This window comes from Perognathus longimembris, chromosome 7 (assembly GCF_023159225.1).
Source record: "Perognathus longimembris pacificus isolate PPM17 chromosome 7, ASM2315922v1, whole genome shotgun sequence".
NCBI lineage: Eukaryota > Metazoa > Chordata > Mammalia > Rodentia > Heteromyidae > Perognathus > Perognathus longimembris.
The window spans coordinates 16,090,944-16,110,735 of NC_063167.1; positions in this window are offsets into that span (position 1 = coordinate 16,090,944).

Here is a 19,792-nt window from a genome sequence, read left to right on the forward strand (position 1 = left end):
TTTTGCCATCCCTGGAGCTTGCCTCAGGGCCTGAGCACTGTCCCTGGCTTCCTTTTGCTCAAGGCTAGCACTCTGCCACTTGAGCCACAGCACCACTTCTGGCCCTTTTCTGTATATGTGGTTCTGGGTAATCGAACCCAGGGCTTCATGTATAAGAGGCAAGCACTCTTGCCACTAGGCCATATTCCCAGCCCCCAAACAGGAAAGATTCTATGTCCCATGAAGACCATGGGAAAAAAAATGGAAGTGGAGCTGCAGCTCAAATGGCAGAGCTCTATTCTCCAGCAAAAAAGCTCAGGGACAGCTCCCAGGTCTTGAGTTCAGGCTTCGGGACTGGCACACGTGCACACACACACACACACACGCACAATGGGTGCACAAGAAAGACCATCTGCTACTGAGCATCCCCTTAAGGACAGACTGGGGACAGAAGATGCTGGGATAATGCGGTTGGTTTGGACCCCCAAAGCCTCTGGACCTTCCACCCTCCCCTGAGCCACTTGAGCTTGCCAAGCGAGCACCTTGCTCCCCACTCGTTTCCACCACTGGCATCTCCTGAGCAGATCTGCTCAGCTTCCGGTCTGTGGTTTCCCTCTTAGCTTTGGGAGCAGCTGTGGGCGCTAGCGAGGTGGGGAGGCTTTGAGAGGGCTGCGGCAAGCCAGGGGAAGGTGTCACTTTCCAAATTAACCTCTGAGGGGCAGGCACAGGTCACTTTGAAGCAGACTCACCACCACCCCCCCTCCCTCCCTCCCCCGCCCCCCCCCGCCCCCCCCCCCCCCCCCGCTTCCCAGGAAACCCTCCAGAGGTTCCAAAGAAACAGCCTGATCCAAGTTTACAAGGCCCTCTGAACAGAGCGGGGGAATAGTCCCTGGTCCAAAGGGTGCACGAAACTAGGTGCCAATTGGCTCCTGCCTGTAATCCTAGCTACTCAGGAAGCTGAGATCTGAGGATCTCAGTTCAAAGCCAGCCAAGGCAGGAAAGTCCCTGAGGCTCTTAACTCCAAATAACCAACCCCCTCAAAAAAAAAAAAAAAAAAGTAGAGCTGGGACTCAAGTGGTAGAGCCTTGAGCAAAAAAGCTCTAGGACAGGGCTCAGACCCTGAGTTTAAGCCCCAGTACAGGGATATACACATACACACAACAACAACACCAAAATACCAAAAGAAAACAAAACAACAACAACCCTCCCCCAAATACAACCATCGCCACTATTTCTCTGAATCTACATGAAGCCTGCCTCCACCAAGCTGGGTGTGGTGGTGCATACATGTAGTCCCAGCTACTTAGGAGGCTGAGACAAGAGGATCATTTGAGTCCATGAGTTTGAGGCCAGTATGGGCAACATAGAGAGACAGGAAGAAAGGAAGGAAGGAAGGAAGGAAGGAAGGAAGGAAGGAAGGAAGGAAGGAAGGAAGGAAGGAAGGAAGGAAGGAAGGAAGGGAAGGGAGGGAGGGAGCAAGGGAGGGAGGGAGGGAGGGAGGGAGGGAGGGAGGGGAGGGAGGGAGGGAGGGAGGGAGGGAGGAAAGCCAGGCACTAGTGGCTCATGCTTATAAATCCTAGCTACTCAGGAGGCTAAGATCTGAGGGTCACAGTTCAAAGCCAACTCAGGTAGAAAAGACATGAGACTCTTATCTCCAGTTAACCACCAGAAAACCAGAGGTGGAACTGTGGCTCAAGTAATAGAGCACTAGCCTTGAGAAAAAGAGCTCAGGGACAGTGTCCAGGTGGTGAGTTCAAGCCCCACAATCAACAACAACAAAAAAGTTATATACTTAAGTTTGTAAGGTCAAAATTTAATATATTAGTGCAAAACAAAAACTAATTATGGGCTGGGCATCAGTGGCTTATGTCTGTAATCCTAAGTACTCAGAAGACTGAAATATGAGGATCACAGTTTGAAGCCAATCAGAGCTGAAAAAAGTCCTGGTGAGACTCTCATCTCCAATTAACCATCAAAAAAAACCAGAAGTGGCACTGTGGCTCAAAAAGGTAGCACTAGCTTTGAGCAAAAGAGCTCAGGCACAGTACCCAGAGCCTACGTTCAAGCCCCATGACTGGAAAAAAAAAAAAAGTAATTATGTGTATAATCATACTACTGTCTTACTATATTCTTCTTTTCTTAGTAATATTTGTAAAAATTGTTTAAAATATGTATTTTATCAGAATATTTATTGTGTGACTTTAATTACCTTAGGCTGAACACATGCACTCATATTATTCAAAAGAGAATGTACAAAATTACCTTAATTGTGAAATGGTAACCTTCTTTCTGTATGACACCTTAATAGTAACAATAAAATTATATTTTAGAAAAAGAAAGGAGGGAAGGATTTAGATCATCTCAATGAATGTACCTATAAATAATTAATTACAAAGGGAAAACTAGTAACATTGTAGTGGAACAAGATGGCAAGACACCACCTCAGGTGCCTTCAAGTTCATCCATAAGGGGACAAATTGACATTGTGTATCTCCTGATAGGATGTGCAAAGAAAGATACATCATTCCTCAATATTCTTGCCAAAAATGCAGAATTTGAATCTAATTATAAAGAAACATCAGCCAGATCCAAATGGAAGGACATGTGCAATGGAACTGGCCTTTTATTTTAAACAATGTTAAGGTCAGGAGTGACAAAACACAAGGCACTGTTCCAGAGTCAAGACAGAACTGTGAAATTGTAGTGGTATGGCTGATCCAAGGTTCATTCTGCACAATAAAGGGTATTATTCCATCCTTGTTAGGACAACAGGAACATTTTGAGTAAGGCCTGTGAATTGTATTGTTATTCTGATGTTGACTATTATTGTATTATGATTATGTTTGAAAATGTTCTTGTGTTTGGTTTGTGGTGCTAAGGATTGAATCCAGCACCTTGTACATGCCAGATGTCATGTGAGCCAGTTCCTTAGCCTTGTGTGTATGTGTGTGTATGTGTGCGCGTGTGCGTGAGTGTGTACATGCATGTCAGTACTGAGGCTTGAACTCAAGACATGGATGTTACTAACCCTGACCTTTTTTTGCTCAAGGCTAGTGCTCTACCAGTTTGAGCCATAATTCCACTTTCAGTTTTCTAGTGGCTAATTGGAGATAAGTCTCAAGGACTTTCCTGCTTGGTCTGACTTTGAACCACAAACCTAAGCTCTCAGCCTCCTGAGTAGCTAGGATTACAATCATGAACCATCAGCTCCTGACCAGCCTTGATTCTCGCATCCAGCATGAGAAGAATTCAGAGAAGATTTGATCACCCTGAAACCAATTGGGAAGTTTATCTGGAAAGAAATAAGGCAGAGAAAGGGATTGCTTGGCATGATGCCACTGAAAGATGACACCTTAGTTTACCTCTAGACATCTTCAGGGTGCTGATCTGAACCTTCAGTTTAAATAGAGGAAGAATCATGTTGCGAGACAAAGGTCTACCTAGTTTCCAGGTTACAGGTACAAGCGTGCATTATCTCAGCCCCGGGTCCTGGGCCGCATCTACCTGTCATCACTGGACAGAAGCAATGTGGTTTTCCTAGATGATTGCTCCTGCTCCAGGGTGCAACTGGATCATTTGAGGTAACTGTCCTCATCTGGGGGTGATCTGTGCTGCAGAGCCCTGCTGCTCCTTTAGGGTGTTCTCCTCCTTGGCATGAGGAAGTTCATGATTACTCCTATCTTTCTTAGAACCCAAGAAGATTGCAAAATGACTGTGGAGAGAATTGTTCAGAATAATTACAAACAAAATTGGAGGCCGAGATGTGAGGCTTTCCTCTTACTTTTAATTCATTCGTGGCAGCAAAAATAGTTTCAAGTACCTGTTACAAAAACACTTTTTTGCTGGGTGCTGGTGGCTCACACCTGTGATTCTAGCTATTCAGGAGGCTGAGATCTTAAGATCACAGTTCAAAGCCAGCTCAGGGGGCTGGGAATATGGGCCTAGTGGCAAGAGTGCCTGCCTCGTATACATGAGGCCCTGGGATCGATTCCCCAGCACCACATATACAGAAAATGGCCAGAAGTGGCGCGCGGCTCAAGTGGCAGAGTGCTAGCCTTGAGCAAAAAGAAGCCAGGGACAGTATTCAGGCCCTGAGTCCAAGCCCCAGGACTGGCCAAAAAAGAAAGAAATATTTAAAAAAAAAAAAAAAAAAGCCAGCTCAGGCTGTAAAGTCCATGAGACTCTTATTTCCAATTAATTAGCAAAAAAACCTGGGAGTAGAGCTGTAGCTTAATTTTTATTTATTTTTTTATTTTTGGCCAGTCCTGGGCCTTGGACTCAGGGCCTGAGCGCTGTCCCTGGCTTCTTTTTGCTCAAGGCTAGCACTTGAGCCACAATGCCACTTCTAGCCTTTTCTATATATGTGATGCTGGGGAATCGAACCCAGGGCTTCATGTATACGAGGCAAGCACTCTTGCCACTAGGCCATATTCCCAGCCTGAGCTGTGGCTTAAGTGGTAGTGTGCTAGCCTTGAACAAAAAAGCTCAGGGACAGTGCCCAAGATGGACTCAAATTGGGTTTCTCTATGGTGAGAACCACACAGCATTTAGCCTTTGGATTTTTTTTTTTTTTTTTTTTTTTTGCCAGTCCTGGTCCTTGGACTCAGGGCCTGAGCACTGTCCCTGGCTTCTTTTTTTGCTCAAGGCTAGCACTCTGCCACTTGAGCCACAGCGCCACTTCTGGCCGTTTTCTGTATATGTGGTGCTGGGGAATCGAACCCAGGGCCTCATGTATACCAGGCAAGCTCTCTTGCCACTAGGCCATATCCCCAGCCCTAGCCTCTGGCTTTTGATCACTTACTGAGATTGCCTCTGAGAAATTCCTATCTCTAGGTCCAGTCTCCAGCACGGCTATTACCTGTGAGTTGGGAAGTTTAGTTATATTTTAGGTTGCCTTTGCATTTCCCCATCACTTGCAGTTAACTAATAGTTATTAAGTAAGTAGAGTGCCTACCTAGCAAGACCCTGAGTTCAATACTTGGGGGGATGCGGGGATGTGAACTATAATTCTCTGTAACCCTGACATGCTTCTCTAGGAAAACAAAAAGGCCTCTCTATCTTTCCAGCATCCCCATTACCCATGGACAGGGACCACAGGAGAAGAAGAAATGGGCAAGCGGGAGAGGGAGAGTGTGGTGAGGTCTGGAGGGGATACACAGGGCTCTGGAGATCCATTCGGGCACCTCCAGGTCGTACTGGGCCTGGAGCTGCCTTAATTTGTAGGTCCCTAGAAAGAAAAGAAAAGCCGGGCAACAGTGGCTTACACCTGTAATCCTAGCTACTCAGGAAACAATCTGAAGTTTGTGGTTCAAAGCCAGCCCAGGTAGGAAAGTCTATGAGACTCTTATCTCCAATGAATCACAGAAAAAGCCAGAAATGGTGCTGTGGCTCAAGTGGTAGAGTGCTAGCCTTGAGCAAAAGGAAGCCAGGGACAGTGCTCAGGCCAGAGTTCAAGCCCTAGGACTGGTAGAAAGAAAGGAAGAAAGGAAGGAAGGAAGGAAGGAAGGAAGGAAGGAAGGAAGGAAGGAAGGAAGGAAGGAAGGAAGGAAGGAAGGAAGGAAGGAAGGGAGGGAGGGAAGGAGGGAGGGGAGGGAAGGAAGAGTGTCCCAAGTGAATCTTTAAGAGAAATTACAAATATTAAAATCTGAAAAATACTGTACCACAAATACTATGTCATATTAGTATTGTCTGTTAACTACTTTTAAACAGATTAGCTGATGTATTTCAGATTTCCAGCTGCCATTAAACTCTCTTAAGTGTGCACATTACTCCATTCCCTCCCAGGAAGGAGAATTGAAGCTTAAGCTAAATCTACCTTTAATTGCTGGGTGTCAGTAGCTCACACCTATAATACCAGCTACTTAGGAAGCTAAGGCCTGAGGACTTTGGTTTGAAGCCAGCCTGGGCAGAAAAGTCCTTGAGACTTTTATCTCCAACTAAACACAAAAAAAGCTGGAAGTGGAGGTGTAGCTCAAGTGGTAGAGTGCTAGCTTTGTGCACAAAGGCTCAGAGACAGTGCCCAGGCCCCGAGTTCAAGCCCCAGTACCAGCACAAAACAAAAACCAAATCTACATCTAGTCCACTCACTTCTGGAAAACAAGTTTCAGAAAGGCTCCAGATATCTGCTGACACTTTTTTTTTTGGCCAGTCCTGGGCCTTGGACTCAGGGCCTGAGCACTGTCCCTGGCTTCTTTTTGCTCAAGGTTAGCACTGCCACTTGGGCCACAGCGCCACTTCTGGCCTTTTTCTGTATATGTGGTGCTGGGGAATTGAACCCAGGGCTTCATGTATACGAGACAAGCACTCTTGCCACTAGGCCATATTCCCAGCCCTCTGCTGACACTTTTGCTAAAGGAGAGAGAGAGAGAGAGAGAGAGACACAGACACAGACACAGACACAGACACAGACAGAGAGAGACAGAGATACAGAGAGATTGAGAGAGAGAGGAAGGGAAGGAAGGAAGGAAGGAAATAAAGAAGGAAGGAAGGAAAAAAAGGGAGACAAGACAGAAGGGAAGGAAGTAATTGCCAAGAAAATTGCGCCCCAGCCATGTGTGTGAGAAGATACTGAAATAGAAAGGGTTAAACATCTGATCAAAGCTGAATCCAGCCCTCCCAGGCTTCTTTTCCTCCCTGGAAAGAGGCCCTGATCTTTCCTGCCCCAGGGTCTTTGCAAATTGTTCCCCCTGCCTGACTCTCTTTGGCTGCCTCCCCTTCAGACAGATTCCCTCAACATACACAGCCCATTTCTTTCCACGTTTTCACCTAGTCAAGACTTAGGCATCTGGTAATTCTCAGTTTAAAAGTCAGTTTCTCAGGAAGGCTTTGCCTGGCCTCAAGCACTGTAACCGTTCTTCTGGGGTGCCCCTACCCAGCAAGTGCAGAGATGTCCATCCTTTCTATACTGGTGTTTTCCTAGTCTGTAGGGCAGGACCTGGTGCACACTGCCTGGCACACAGTGGCACCCAAATAATATTTTCCAATGAATGAACAAAAGAACCGGGGCCAGGGGGGTGGTGTAAAAGAAAGGGTCATATGGGGAAGGAGCGCCGCCTGCTGGACACAGAGTTCCAGGGTCCCAGCACCTCTTTAAACTGGGAAGATTGATGGGGGAAGAGTAAAAATTCTACCCTGTGGTAAATCTTGGTAAATCCCCATGTCATGCCCAGATTTATGGCATCTTTTTATTATTGTTGTCCTTGTGATGATGATGATGATGTCGCTGTACAAAGGGGCTACAACTCCACAAGCCAGGTTATGAATACCATGCTTCTTGATCAATGTCACCCCTTCCTTCCCGCCCACTTTTCCCCTTCCACCCCAATCCTCAAGTTACATAGTGATATTGTCTTCCTGCTCCAGCAACTTCACCCCCACACTCCCTCTGACTGAGTGCCCACCCCTCCCCCCTAGTCTGATTTTTATCTGCACCCTCCACACACTGCAGACCAGGTGGGCCCAAGCTCCATAGAGACCACAATTATTCCCACCCTCTTCTACAATTAATATCCCTCCCTCCAGGACCTTTAGCTGTGAATAAGAATAGGACCCAATTCCTCCATCGATCCTCTCCCCCACCTCCCTCCCTAATCAATCAATCAATCAGTCAGAAGTGATTGGCTGGGGCATTGGGGTGGCTATGGAGAAGGAAGATGAGAAAAGCGTAGGAAGTGTGTTGGGGTGAGGGGAATGGGAATGTGTTTCTGGAATAAAGTCCTGCTAAAAAGTCCTGAAGGATAGGATTTGGTAGATTGGTGTCCAGAGGAAATAATTGGTAAGAATATGCCTGAGCTGTTTAGGAAAAGCTGAATGCGGAATTCCCAATCACTGCCTTGACAGAAATGTAGTTGATTTATTTATTTTGCTGTTATTGTTTTGTTTTGTTTTTGTTTTTGCTAGTCCTGGAGCTTGAACTCAGGGCCTGAGCACTGTCCCTGGCTTCTTTTTGCTCAAGGCTAGCACTCTGCCACTTGAGCCACAGTGCCACTTCTGGCCGTTTTCTATATATGTGGTGCTGGGGAATCGAACCCAGAGCTTCATGTTTATTTGTTTTGTTTTTGTTGTCAGTCTTAGGGCTTGGACTCAGGGCCTGAGCACTGTCCCTGGCTTCTTTTTGCTCAAGGCTAGCACTCTGCCACTTGAGCCACAGGCTTTTATCTATATATGTGGTGCTGAGGAATCAAACCCAGGGCTTCATGTATTCGAGGCGAGCACTTTACCACTGCCCCCCAGAGCTTCATGTATACGAGGAAGTCAAGCACTCTTGCCACTAGGCCATGTTCCCAGTCACACTTCCGGCTTTTTCTGTTTAGTCGATTTATTTTTTTTTTAAACCCAGTTTATATCCTGTGAGCTCAAGAAGAGGGGAGGGTTTCATAAGGGAAGTCTGGGTTGAGGCTAATGTAGCGAGTTCAGAGACTCAGTGTGGTTTAGAAGGCAGGAGGAAAGCTAGGCTTGAATGAAAGGGGGAAGGGGCGGGGTCAAGGGGAGATGGAGGTCGCTTCCCCTGCTGTGCGGACTGGAGACCTAGCACACTGTGTCTCTCCATATGGTTCCCATCCTGGCCCCTCCCCCCAGCCTTTCCCCCAAGTGGAGCTCGGGAAGAGTGACAGTTCCTTAATGACCCTGAGTCGGGCTGGGTCCTCTGAGCTGCCTGTGGCCACTGGGGGGGACCAACAGGAATCGAAGCTGAAGCCCAGGTTATTGATCTCTGGCCCCAAAGGTCAGCTTCAGGGACCAAAAGAGTGGTGTTGCCACTGTGGAAGCCTTGAGGGACCCCACAACTGTGGAGATGTGCCCCAGGCACAGTTTTTCATGTCCAGGTCCTTGGTACCCAGTGGTCCGACACGTACATGTACACACATGCAGCCATACACGCACTAACACACATCCTCTTCCATCCTAGCCTGATGAGATGTCTCAGAATAGATGTGGGGGTCTGGACTTCTCAGTGATCAGGGAGCAATGAGGAGCAGGGACTAGCCAGGGGCCACCAGTGGCTGACTCCTCTAATCCTAGCTACCAAGAAGGCTGAGATCTGAAGATCACAGTTTATTGTTGTTTTGCTGGTCTTAGAGCTTGAACTCAGGGCCTGAGGACTGTCCCTGGCTTCTTTTTTGCTCAAGGCTAGCACTCTGCCTCTTGAGCCACAGTGCCACTCCCTTTTTCTGTTTATGTGGTGCTGAGGAATCAAACCCAGGGCTTCATGCATGCTAGGCAAGCACCCTACTACTAAGGCACATTCCCAGCCTGAAGATCACCCTTTGAAGCCAGCTTAGCTTGGCAGCTTAGGTAGGAAATAAGTATGAAACTCTCTTTTTTTGTCAGTTGTTGGGCTTGAACTCAGGGCTTGGGTTCTGTCCCTGAGTCTCTGTGATCAAGGCTAGTGCTCTAGCACTTGAGCCACAGCACCACTTGTGGTTTTTTGAATGGTTAGTTGGAGATAAGAGTCTCCCACAACTTTTCTGACTAGGCAGGCTTCAAACCAAGATTCTCATGTCTCAGCCTTCAGAGTAGATAGGATTACAGGCAGGAGCCACCAGTGCCCAGCCTTTCAAGGGATTCTTATCTCCAAGACCTAGGAGCACACACACATACACACTCACCCACACACTGAGAGCAGGAACTTAGGTGGAATTTTTCAGTGCAACCTCCTATCTCTTAGACTAAGCTCTGGGAATCCAGGAAAGGTGACATAATTTGTGTGTAGCCTTGGGCAAACCACTTAACCTCTTTGGATTGTATTTTTCTTACTGTTTCATCCCTTAAGCTTCTAGGATCCTTTCCAGATGAGCAACCTAAGATTTCTAAGGAAGTAAGTAGGAATAGGCTGACAGTAGAGTTTCACTTAGGACTTAGGTTCAGGAGATGCTAAGAAGAATCCCTAGACTTGGAAACAAAAACCTAGATTCTAAGTTTTCATTATTAACTGTGGAAACATAAACAAGTTGTAAGGTCACCGGACAGGAAACCTGCCACATGGTTTGGGCAGAGAAGCGTTTACTGGGGGGAAAGCAAACTGCCAGCCAGCATGAGATGGAAGCGTGAGGAGACAGAGGGGAAGGAAGAAGAGAAAATGAGGGAAAGGCGAGAAAGAGAGTAAGAGAGAAAAGGAAAGAGCAAGAGAGAGTAGGAGAGACAAGAAAAGAGAGAGAGGATTCCTGTTGAGACGGATTATATAGGGAAAGGGAGGTATGGCCAGGTGGATTGGGATGTGACTTCAGAGAAGAGGGAGGTAACTGCCTCCAGGTGTGCCAGTTACCTAGGTAACACAGGCACAGGGCACAGGGGCATCTGCATGGAGCCCTCCGGGGTATGGACCTCACACAGTCATGCATTTTAATGCATTCAACAAATAAGAAATTATGGGCTGGGGATATGGCCTAGTGGCTAGAGTGCTTGCCTCCTATACATGAAGCCCTGGGTTCGATTCCCCAGCACCACATATACAGAAAATGGCCAGAAGCGGCGCTGTGGCTCAAGTGGCAGAGTGCTAGCCTTGAGCAAAAAGAAGCCAGGGACAGTGCTCAGACCCTGAGTCCAAGCCCCAGGACTGGCCAAAAAAAAAAAAAAAAAACCAAATAAGAAATTATGCTCTGCCAAGCTTTGTGTGGTCTGCTGGACAGATACTGAACAATGTAGTTAGGGAGCTTGATTTTACATTCTAGTAGGCAATGTAAGAAAAAAACAGACAAATACAATAGAGCGGAAAAGTGTTCTGTTACTGGAGTGCAGGGGACCAGAACACCAGAAAGCGACGATGACAATGGGTAGGTGAGTATGTATGGGGACCAAGAAATCCCCGATTATACCAAGTGACATCTGTACTGGAGCCTAAAGAATAAAGAACAATCAGCAAAATTAAAGTGTGAGAAATGGTACTTCAGGCAGAGGGACAATTGGGGAGGGGGAGGACAGGAAGAATGATAGAACCAAGTGTTTGAGGCTCAGGAAGAACTAGGCAGGAAGTCAGGGTTGTTGGCCCCTGCCTGTAATCTGAGCTATTCAGGAGGCTGAAATCTGAGGATTTGAGTTCGAAGCCAGTCTAGGCAGGAAAGTCTGTGAGATTCATCTTCGATTAACCACCAACAAAGCCAGAAGTAGAGCTGTGGCTCAAGTGGTAGAGTGTCAACCTAGAACAAAAACACTAAGGAACAGAGAGAGCTCAGAGCCTGAGTTCAAGCCCCAGTACTGGTGCCACAAAAATAAAATAAAATTTAAAAAAGGAAGAGCTGAGAAGAAATATCTAGGAGTATGAGGTGTAAGGTTGAAGTTGGGGGAAGAGACTCCTATCTGCAAAACTGAGATAAACGTAAGTCCACCTTGCTTGGCTCCCTCAAACCCCTGTAGCCTTGTTTTCTAGGGTCTAGTGTGGCCTTGGGAAAAATAGATAATGCGTGGGAAGATGCTTTGTGACTGGAAAAGCAATCTACAAGGCCATCTATGGAAAGAGAGATGTGTATCTCTGAGGAAGGAGTTTCATCAACCTGGCTTTGGGCTAATTCCAGCAAAACAGTGGGAAATTATCACTGAGGCCTTGAGTCTCTGAAAAAACTTTTCTGAAGTCACCCACCTGAGGAAAGGTGGGACTGGAGTTTGACTACAAAGTCTGACCCCAAGGTGTTGGTAGAAGAGGAAGAGGCCATGTCCTGAAGACTCCACTAAGGAGGGGTCTGCAGAGATCAGTTGTAATTCAGCCAAAGAAAACTTTAAAAAAAGTTTTTGGTTTTTGGACAGGTTTATTATGCCATTTATTATGTCTTATTTGACAAAGATTTGGTCTTTGTGGTCTGGCAAGAAAGCATTCATACTAGCATGATGTCACTTTTAGTATGTGAAGTGAAGGACAAAACATAAAAACCAAAGTTATGCCAGGTAGCAGAGGCGTACACCTGTAATCCTTGCTACTGAGGAGGCTGAGATCTGAGGATTCAGACTTAAAGCCAGCCTGTGCAGGAAAGTCAGAGAGACTCTTATCTCTAATTAACCAGCAAATAAATAAATAAATAGTGTTAGATGGGGTGTGTGTGTGTCACTCAAATGGAAGAGCTTCTGCCATTAGTGAAAAGGCCAAGTAAAAGCTCAAGCCTATGAGTTTAAGCTGTAGTTCTGGTGCCAAAAAAGTAAAAGAAAAAGTAAAAGGGAATTGGGTGCCAATGACTCAGGCATGTAATCCTAGCTATTCAGGAAACTGAGACCTGAGGATCACAGTTCAAAGCCAGCCAAGGCAGAAAAGTCCATGAGACTCTTATCTCCAATTGACCAGTAAAAGACTGGAAGTGAAGCCTTGAGCAAAATAGCAGAAAGAGAGAGAGAGAGAGAGAGAGAGAGAGAGAGAGAGAGAGAGAGAGAGAGAGAGAGAGAGAGAGAAGAGAGAGAGAGAAAGGAAGGAAGGAAGGAAGAAAGAAAGAAAGAGGAGGGCTGGGATGTAGCTCAGTGGCAAAGCGCTTGCCTAGCAAGTGCAATGTCCTGGGTTCAATCCCCAGTACCAAAAAAACAAAAGACAAACAGAAAGAAGGAGGAAGGGAAGGAAGAAGAGAGGGAGGAAGGAAAGAAGGAAACTACACAATCCTCACTGTCACTAAGTGGGCAAGGCATCCAGAGGAAGTAAGCTAGCTCTCTCTTGCTACATGTCTGCAAACTGATCTAGAAAAATTCAAGTCAAACTGGACTAAGAGCTAGACTCTGCTGATCTGCAAGGCTCCTTCTGGCTCAGAATCTCAGAACCAGAAATGTCCTTTCCTCTTCTTATCACTGAAAGAAGCATGAAACTGTCCCACTCTATCTTCTCCTGAGGGCAAATAACAGGAACAGATATTCTCTAAATCAGTAAGTCAAGAATAAACATGCACACATCTTATTTAGAGATTTTTTTTTTTGTGGTATTAGTTTTGAACTCAGGGTCTTACACTTGCAAGACTGGGGCTCTACCAATTAAGCCAAACTTCTATTCCCGCTTCTTCCCCCCCCCCCCTTATTGTCAAAGTGAAGAACAGAGGGGTTGCAGTTTCATTTGTAAGGTAGGGAGTACATTTATTGTTCAACTTGTTACCTCCTCCCTCATTCCCCCCTCCCCCCGCCTCTCCCCTCCTGCTTCTTATTTTGTGTGCCAGTCTGGGGGTTTGAACTCAAGGACTAGTCTTGACTTTCATTGTGCTCAAGGTTGGCACTGTAGTATTGAGCCACACTTCTATTTCTAGCTTTTTTTTACTGGCTAATTAGATGTAAGAATCTCATAAGTTTGTCTGCCAGGGCTGGCTTCAAAACTGACTTCTCAGATCTCAGCCTTCTGAGTAGTAGCTAAGATTACAGGCATGAGCCTCTAGCATCTGGCTGTAACCCTGCTTCTTGTTGGTTATTTTTTAGATGGATTCTAGCAAACTTTTCTGCCTGGGCTGGTCTTGAATCTAGATCCTCCAGATCTCAGCTTCCTAAGTAGTAGGAATTATAAGAATGAGCCACTGACATGTAACTAGAGATATAAAAATATCTTAGAGATGAACTGGCTCAGACAGACTGCCTCAAGGGAGTGAAGGGGTTGACAGTGGTAAGACGATTGTTTTTCATTATAATTATTTCAATACTAATTGATTTTTCCCTGCCCTATGCATTAATTACTTTGTTTTCTTTTTAAGTAAAGAAGAAGAATATTGGATGAGCTGGACCTGGGATTCACTGTGATCTGCAAGCTGAGGTAAGTTGTATAACTCCAATAAGTCTTCATTTCTTCTCCATTAAAATAAAGACATATTGGGATGGCTGAGGACCAAGATAATACACACAGTGCACTTAGCACACACTTGGAGTACAATACACAAGCAATAAACAGTAACTGCAGATTTTGGAGAGTAGGTCAAAGATCAGGTTGAAGTCTGGTCCCAGGGGCTCACACCTCCTATAATCCTATCTACTCAAGAGGCTGAGATCTGAGGATCACAGTTCGAAGCCAGCCAGTTCAGGAAAGCCCATGAGACTCTTATCTCCAATGAACCACCAAAAAGCTAGAAGTGGAGTTGTGGTTCAAGTGATAGAGTGCTGGCCTTGAGCAAAAAAGCTCAGGCCCTGAGTTCAAGCCCCAGGACTGGTCCACGCACATGTGTGCATGTACGCGTGCATACACACACACACACACACACACACGCATACACACACACAGAGTCCAGGTTGAAGTAGCATTTAGGAAATGACAGCCATTTGATTAGATGCTCTGCCTCCTGCCTCCATGGAACGTGACAATCATTGGCTACGAACAAATGGGCACCAGGTGACTGACAGCTGGATGGGTTGTGAGCCACAGTCCACACAAAAGTCGTGGAGCAGATCACTGGAGGGATCAGCAGCCCCGAGGGGGGACTTACAGCAAGTATCAGGAGGTCTCGGTAGAGGACACCTGGAGACATACATCACTGGACAGTGAGCTACCCACATGCTTATCATTTTCTTTTCCTTCCCATACCTTGTGGGGGATGTGTCAGAAGGAAAAGATTTAGAGGCTGTCAGGGTGAGGGCCAAAGGTCAACTGGGGTCAGGAAGTCTATTTCATTGAGGTCACTCTTGTCTCCTTTCAATCTAATGAAGCCATTATTGGTGAAAGCAAGTGCCTGGCGTCTTGCTCTGTGAAGCAGGGCAGGCGGGGAGAAGGGAGGAGAGAAGGAAAGGGGGCTTCCTTGGCATGTCCTTCTGCCAATCCAACAGGCCTGAGAGGTGAGAGGTGCACTCGTCCTTGGAGGGACTGAGGATGACAGACAGCACGGGGCAAAGCCAGATTGCTTCTCTGGGTCGTTAAGAAGGTTTCTCTGCCTGCCTGCCTGCCTGCCTGCCTGTCTGTCTGTCTGTCTGTCTGTCTCTCTCTCTCTCTCTCACACACACACACAACCACTTAAGAATGAATGTCAGAGTGGGAAGAAACCTTTACAGGGTAAAACCCTTACAGGGTAAAATTGAGTACCTTTCCTGAGACCATAGAGCAAATACACAGGCCTGAAGCACGTCTGTTATACATTGACTTAGTTGCCTGTTTATTATCTCTCTTTCACCTCTAGAATGTAAGCTTTAAGAGAGCAGCAACTTTATCTGTTTTGTTGCTTTGTTCTTTCCTGATGTCCTTTGCACAGTGCCACCTAATGTATAGTGTAATAAATGTTCAGTAAATATTTGCTGGATGAGTGAACAGATGAATACAAACACTTTGCACTTTTCCTTCCTGATGAATCCCAGAACATATTATTACATTGCATAGCAAACATAGTTAACATACCATTTCCTAGATTTTTTTTTTTTTTTTTTTAGTGCTGGTCCTGGGGCTTGAACACATTCGGGGTATTATCCCTGAGCTTTTTGGTTTAAAGCTAATGCTCTACCACCTGAGCCACAGCTCTAGGTTTTTGTTGATTAGTTGGAGATAAATCTCTTATGATTTCCTGCGTAGGCTGGTTTCAAACCTTGCTCCTCGGATCTTAGCCTCCTGAGTAGCTAGGATTACAGGTGTGAGCCACCAGTGCCCAGCTGTCCTTTAACTTTTTCACTTAAGGATAGTCCTCTACTCCCTTGAGTTACAGCTCAACTGCTGGCTTTATGCTAGTTAATAAGAGATGAAAGTCTCATTGACTCTTCTGCCTGGGTTGGCTTTGAACTGCAATCCTGAGATCTCAGCCTCTTGAGTACCTAGGATTATAGGCGTGAGCCACCAGTGCCTGGAAATTTCCCAAATCATTTCACTGCAGAATTTTTTCCAGCGGTACACTGTATTCCTCACTCCATGGAAATGATGTCTTGAGGAACACCCATGGCAATGTTTTCTCCAATGTACACCATCACTCCTGTTAGCAGATGGGCAGAGGTTGATACTCAGAGCAGCCCCCTGGACTCTACCACAGTTCTTAAAATCCCTGTGAATTAGAGAGGGATGTGGGCACTTGATCCGAAGAGGACCTGCTCTGGTTTTGATCAGCTCTGCAATCTATAAAGCCAAGAGTTACAGGGAGGGCAAGCAATGACTACAATCATGGCTATCAGAACCATCACAACTTTGTGTCCTATATTTGATAATTACCATCTTTTGTGCACAGATGTTTTTCTCATTGATAAAAAGGCACCATCAGTCATTATAATAACACCCTAAAAAAGTAATATGGGTCTGACACTGGTGGCACATATCTGTAATCCCAACTCCTCAGGAGACTGAGATCTGAGGATTGCAGTTCAAAGCCAGCCTGGGCAGGAAGGTCCATGAGATGCTTATCTACAATTAACCACCAGAAAATCAGAATTGGTGCTGTGGCTCAGAAGTGATAGAGCACTAGCCTTGAGTGAGAAAAGCTTAGGGACAGTGCCCAGGCCCTGAATTCAAGCTCCATGGCCAGGAAAAGAAAAAGTAATATGAAAGCCCGGTGTTGGTCTCTCACATCTGTAATCCTAGCTACTCAGGAAGCTGAGATCTGGGGATCACAGTTTGAAGGCAGCCCAGGCAAGAAAGTTTGTGAGACTTTTAATCACCACTAAACTACCAAAAAAGCTGAAAGTAGAGCTGTGGCTCAAGTAGTGTTATGGGGTTTGAGGGAGGGGGTTCCCCCTCCCTCCAAGAGTCCACCACTCAGAGACAGTCTTAAGCAAAAAGATAGGTTTATTGGGGAAGCACAAAGCAAACTGACCAGTCAGGGATGCAGCACAGACTCGGGAGCTGAAACTGCGGCAGTGAAAAGCAAGCTGACCACCAGGGACATGGTGCAGACTCGGGCTCTGACACTGTGACCCCAAGCAGTCCTCAAATTGGGGTTTACAAAGGTAAAAGCATGGCACAGATGTAGGAGGTTGACACAGGGGGTAGAACAAGCAACAAACAAGTTAAGAAAGCCAATTACAGGAGCAGAATTTTGGGGTCAGGTTGACCTAATCTACTCTCCCCAACATTTCCTACCATGCTTCCCTAGTCAAGATGGAGTCAGCTATACACCCTACAACATCCCCTCTTTTCTTTCAGCCTAGTCAATCCCTTGACTCATTTCAGTAGTAGAGCGCTAGCGTAGGCACTGAGTTCAAGCTTTAGGACCAGCAGCATGAAAAAAGAATATTAATATGGAATCAAAGAGATATGGGTTCAAATCTGCCTCTGCATGTATTAGCCAAACAACCTTACACCAGATATATTAATTGATTAATATAAAGTTACTGCTTTTTTTTCTTGTGCAGATACTCAAATACTAAGGCTTGAGTTCAGGGCCGTGTGCTCTTATTTGGTTTGCTAGCTTACAGCTGGTGTTCTACCACTTGAGCTATGCCTCCACTCCAGCATTTTCTTGATTAATTGGAGATGGAATCTCTCAGACTTTTCTTCAGGGGTAGTCTTTAAACCTCAATCATCCATGTTTCACCTTGGTTAGTCTTTTCCTGATCAAGGCTAGCACTCTGCCACATGAACTATAGCTTCACTTCTAGCTTTTTGGTGGTTAATTGGAGATGAGCGTCTCACAGACTTTTTTGCCTGGGTTGGCTTTCTTTCTTTCTTTCTTTCTTTCTTTCTTTCTTTCTTTCTTTCTTTCTTTCTTTCTTTATTTATTTATTTATTGCCAGTCCTGGGCTTGGACTCAGGGCCTGAGTACTGTCCCTGGCTTCTCTTTGCTCAAGGCTAGCACCCTGCCACTTGAGCCACAGCACCACTTCTGGCTGTTTTCTATATATGTGGTGCTGGAGAATTGAACCCAGGGCTTCATGTATATGAGGCAAGCACTCTTGCCACTAAGTCATAGTCCCAGCCCCTGGGTTGGCTTTAAACTACAATCCTCAGATCTTAGCTTTGTGAGTAGCTAGTCCCATTAGCACCCAGCTGGTATATTAGGTTGTTCTCTCTCTCTAAATAGACCCTAGTCTCTAAGTAGTACATAACTTCTTGGAAGGCAAAGTCTACTTATTTCCTATTTTATTTTACTCTTTCTCTCTCTGTTGTGTGTGTGTGTGTGTGTGTGCGCGCGTGCGCGCACATCAGTCCTAGGCTTTGAATTTCATCCTGGGCACTGCCCCTGAGTCTTCTTGCTCAAGGCTAGCACTCTATCATTTGAGCCATCCCTCCACTTCCAGGTTTTTGCTGGATAACTGAAGAGTCTTATGGACTTTTCTACCTGGGCTGGCTTTGGATGGCAATCCTCCGATCTCAGCCTCCTGAGTAGTTATTATTGTAGATGGGAGCCACCGGCATCCATCAAGGACGGATTTATTTTGCCTCGTGATTTCACATGATCAGTACATAATTCAGACGCTGTTTTGAAAGATATCTCTATGATTTCTAACTTCATCTTCACAATATCTCTAGAGGAGGAAACTGAGGCTTGAAGAAACTTCCCCGGCTACAGCATTTGCACATCTGTGAAAAGTACTAATGAGTAAGGAAATAATTTTGAAAACTACTAGTAGAGAGATTATTTTCTCGTCTGCTGTGGTCATCTTTGACTCAAAGAATCTCTCTGGTTTCCCTTACCCTTCCTTTATGGTAGCATGAATCCAGGAGTGGAGCTCACAGAATCACCAAGTCTCTTTTCATCTTACTGGGTCAGCATTGCTGGGGAATGTGTTTTTTTTTTTTTTTTTTTTTTTTTTTTTTGCCAGTCTTGGGCCTTGTACTCAGGTCCTGAGCACTGTCCCTGGCTTCTTTTTGCTCAAGGCTAACACTCTGCCACTTGAGTCACAGACCCACTTCTGGCCATTTTCTGTATATGTGGTGCTGGGGAATCGAACCCAGGGCTTCAAGTATACGAGGCAAGCGCTCTTGCCACTAGGCCATATCCCCAGCCCCTGCTGGGGATGTTGAAGAGACTCAGGAAGGCAGGCATTCTCTTTTTCTTTCTTACTTTTTTTCCCCCAGTCCTGGGGCTTGGACTCAGGGCCTGAGCACTGTCCCTGGCTTCTTTATTGCTCAAGGCTAGCACTCTACCACTTGAGCCACAGCGCCACTTGCACTTGCCACTTTTTTCTGTATATGTGGTGCTGAGGAGTCCAGCACCTTCTCACTAGGCCGTATTCCCAGCCCCAGGCAAGCAGGCATTCTCCCGGCGTGAGGCTGGGAAGCAGGCGAGAGCGGCTTTGTTCAGCACCAAGGACAGAGCCCCGGGCGTGCTCAGCACCATGGACAGGGGCAGCGCCTTGTGCCGGCTGGGAAGACCCAGCCGCGCGGGAGGAGGGCTGACCGCGGGGAGCCCGGGCGCTCCACAGCTCCTTCTCCCTCCTTCCCTGCACCCCAACCTGAACCACCTGCTCCGGAATCTTAGGAAGGCAGTCACAAGAAAGGAGCAAATAGGTTTTAACAGGGGAGGATTATGTCAAGCAAAAGCCTTTGGCGGATCGACTTGGAGAACTCCAGGAACATCTAAATTACGGTCCCCAGTGGAGAGCAGGCCGCTGCTGAGGATCCTTGTTAATGATGGGTATCGTTTAGGACGAGTGGCAAGAGCGCCATCCTAGCCCTTTCTATCCCCCCCACCCCCCTCCAAACCCTCTCTCCCATTCCCTGCGCTTGAGATCTCGCCTCACGCAGAGCCATAGATCGGAAAGAAGGAAATCATTTGTGCACAGGCCCCGTCCCTCCTTCCCATTCTCTCCTTCCCGGTCTCCCCCCCCCCCCGCCCCCAACACCACTTAACTCCCGCATCGTTCCTAAGCGCACGCGTTCCCACACAGCTGCGGCGTGAGAACCCGGGAACTTGGGCCCACTTGTGAGGAAGGGTGAACCGAGAGCCCGGCGACGCCCCCGAAAGCAGGCTCTGTCCCTTTAAATGGGTTGAGGCCGTGGGGGAGGGGAACTGGCCGGAGCTGGCATTGTCCAGTT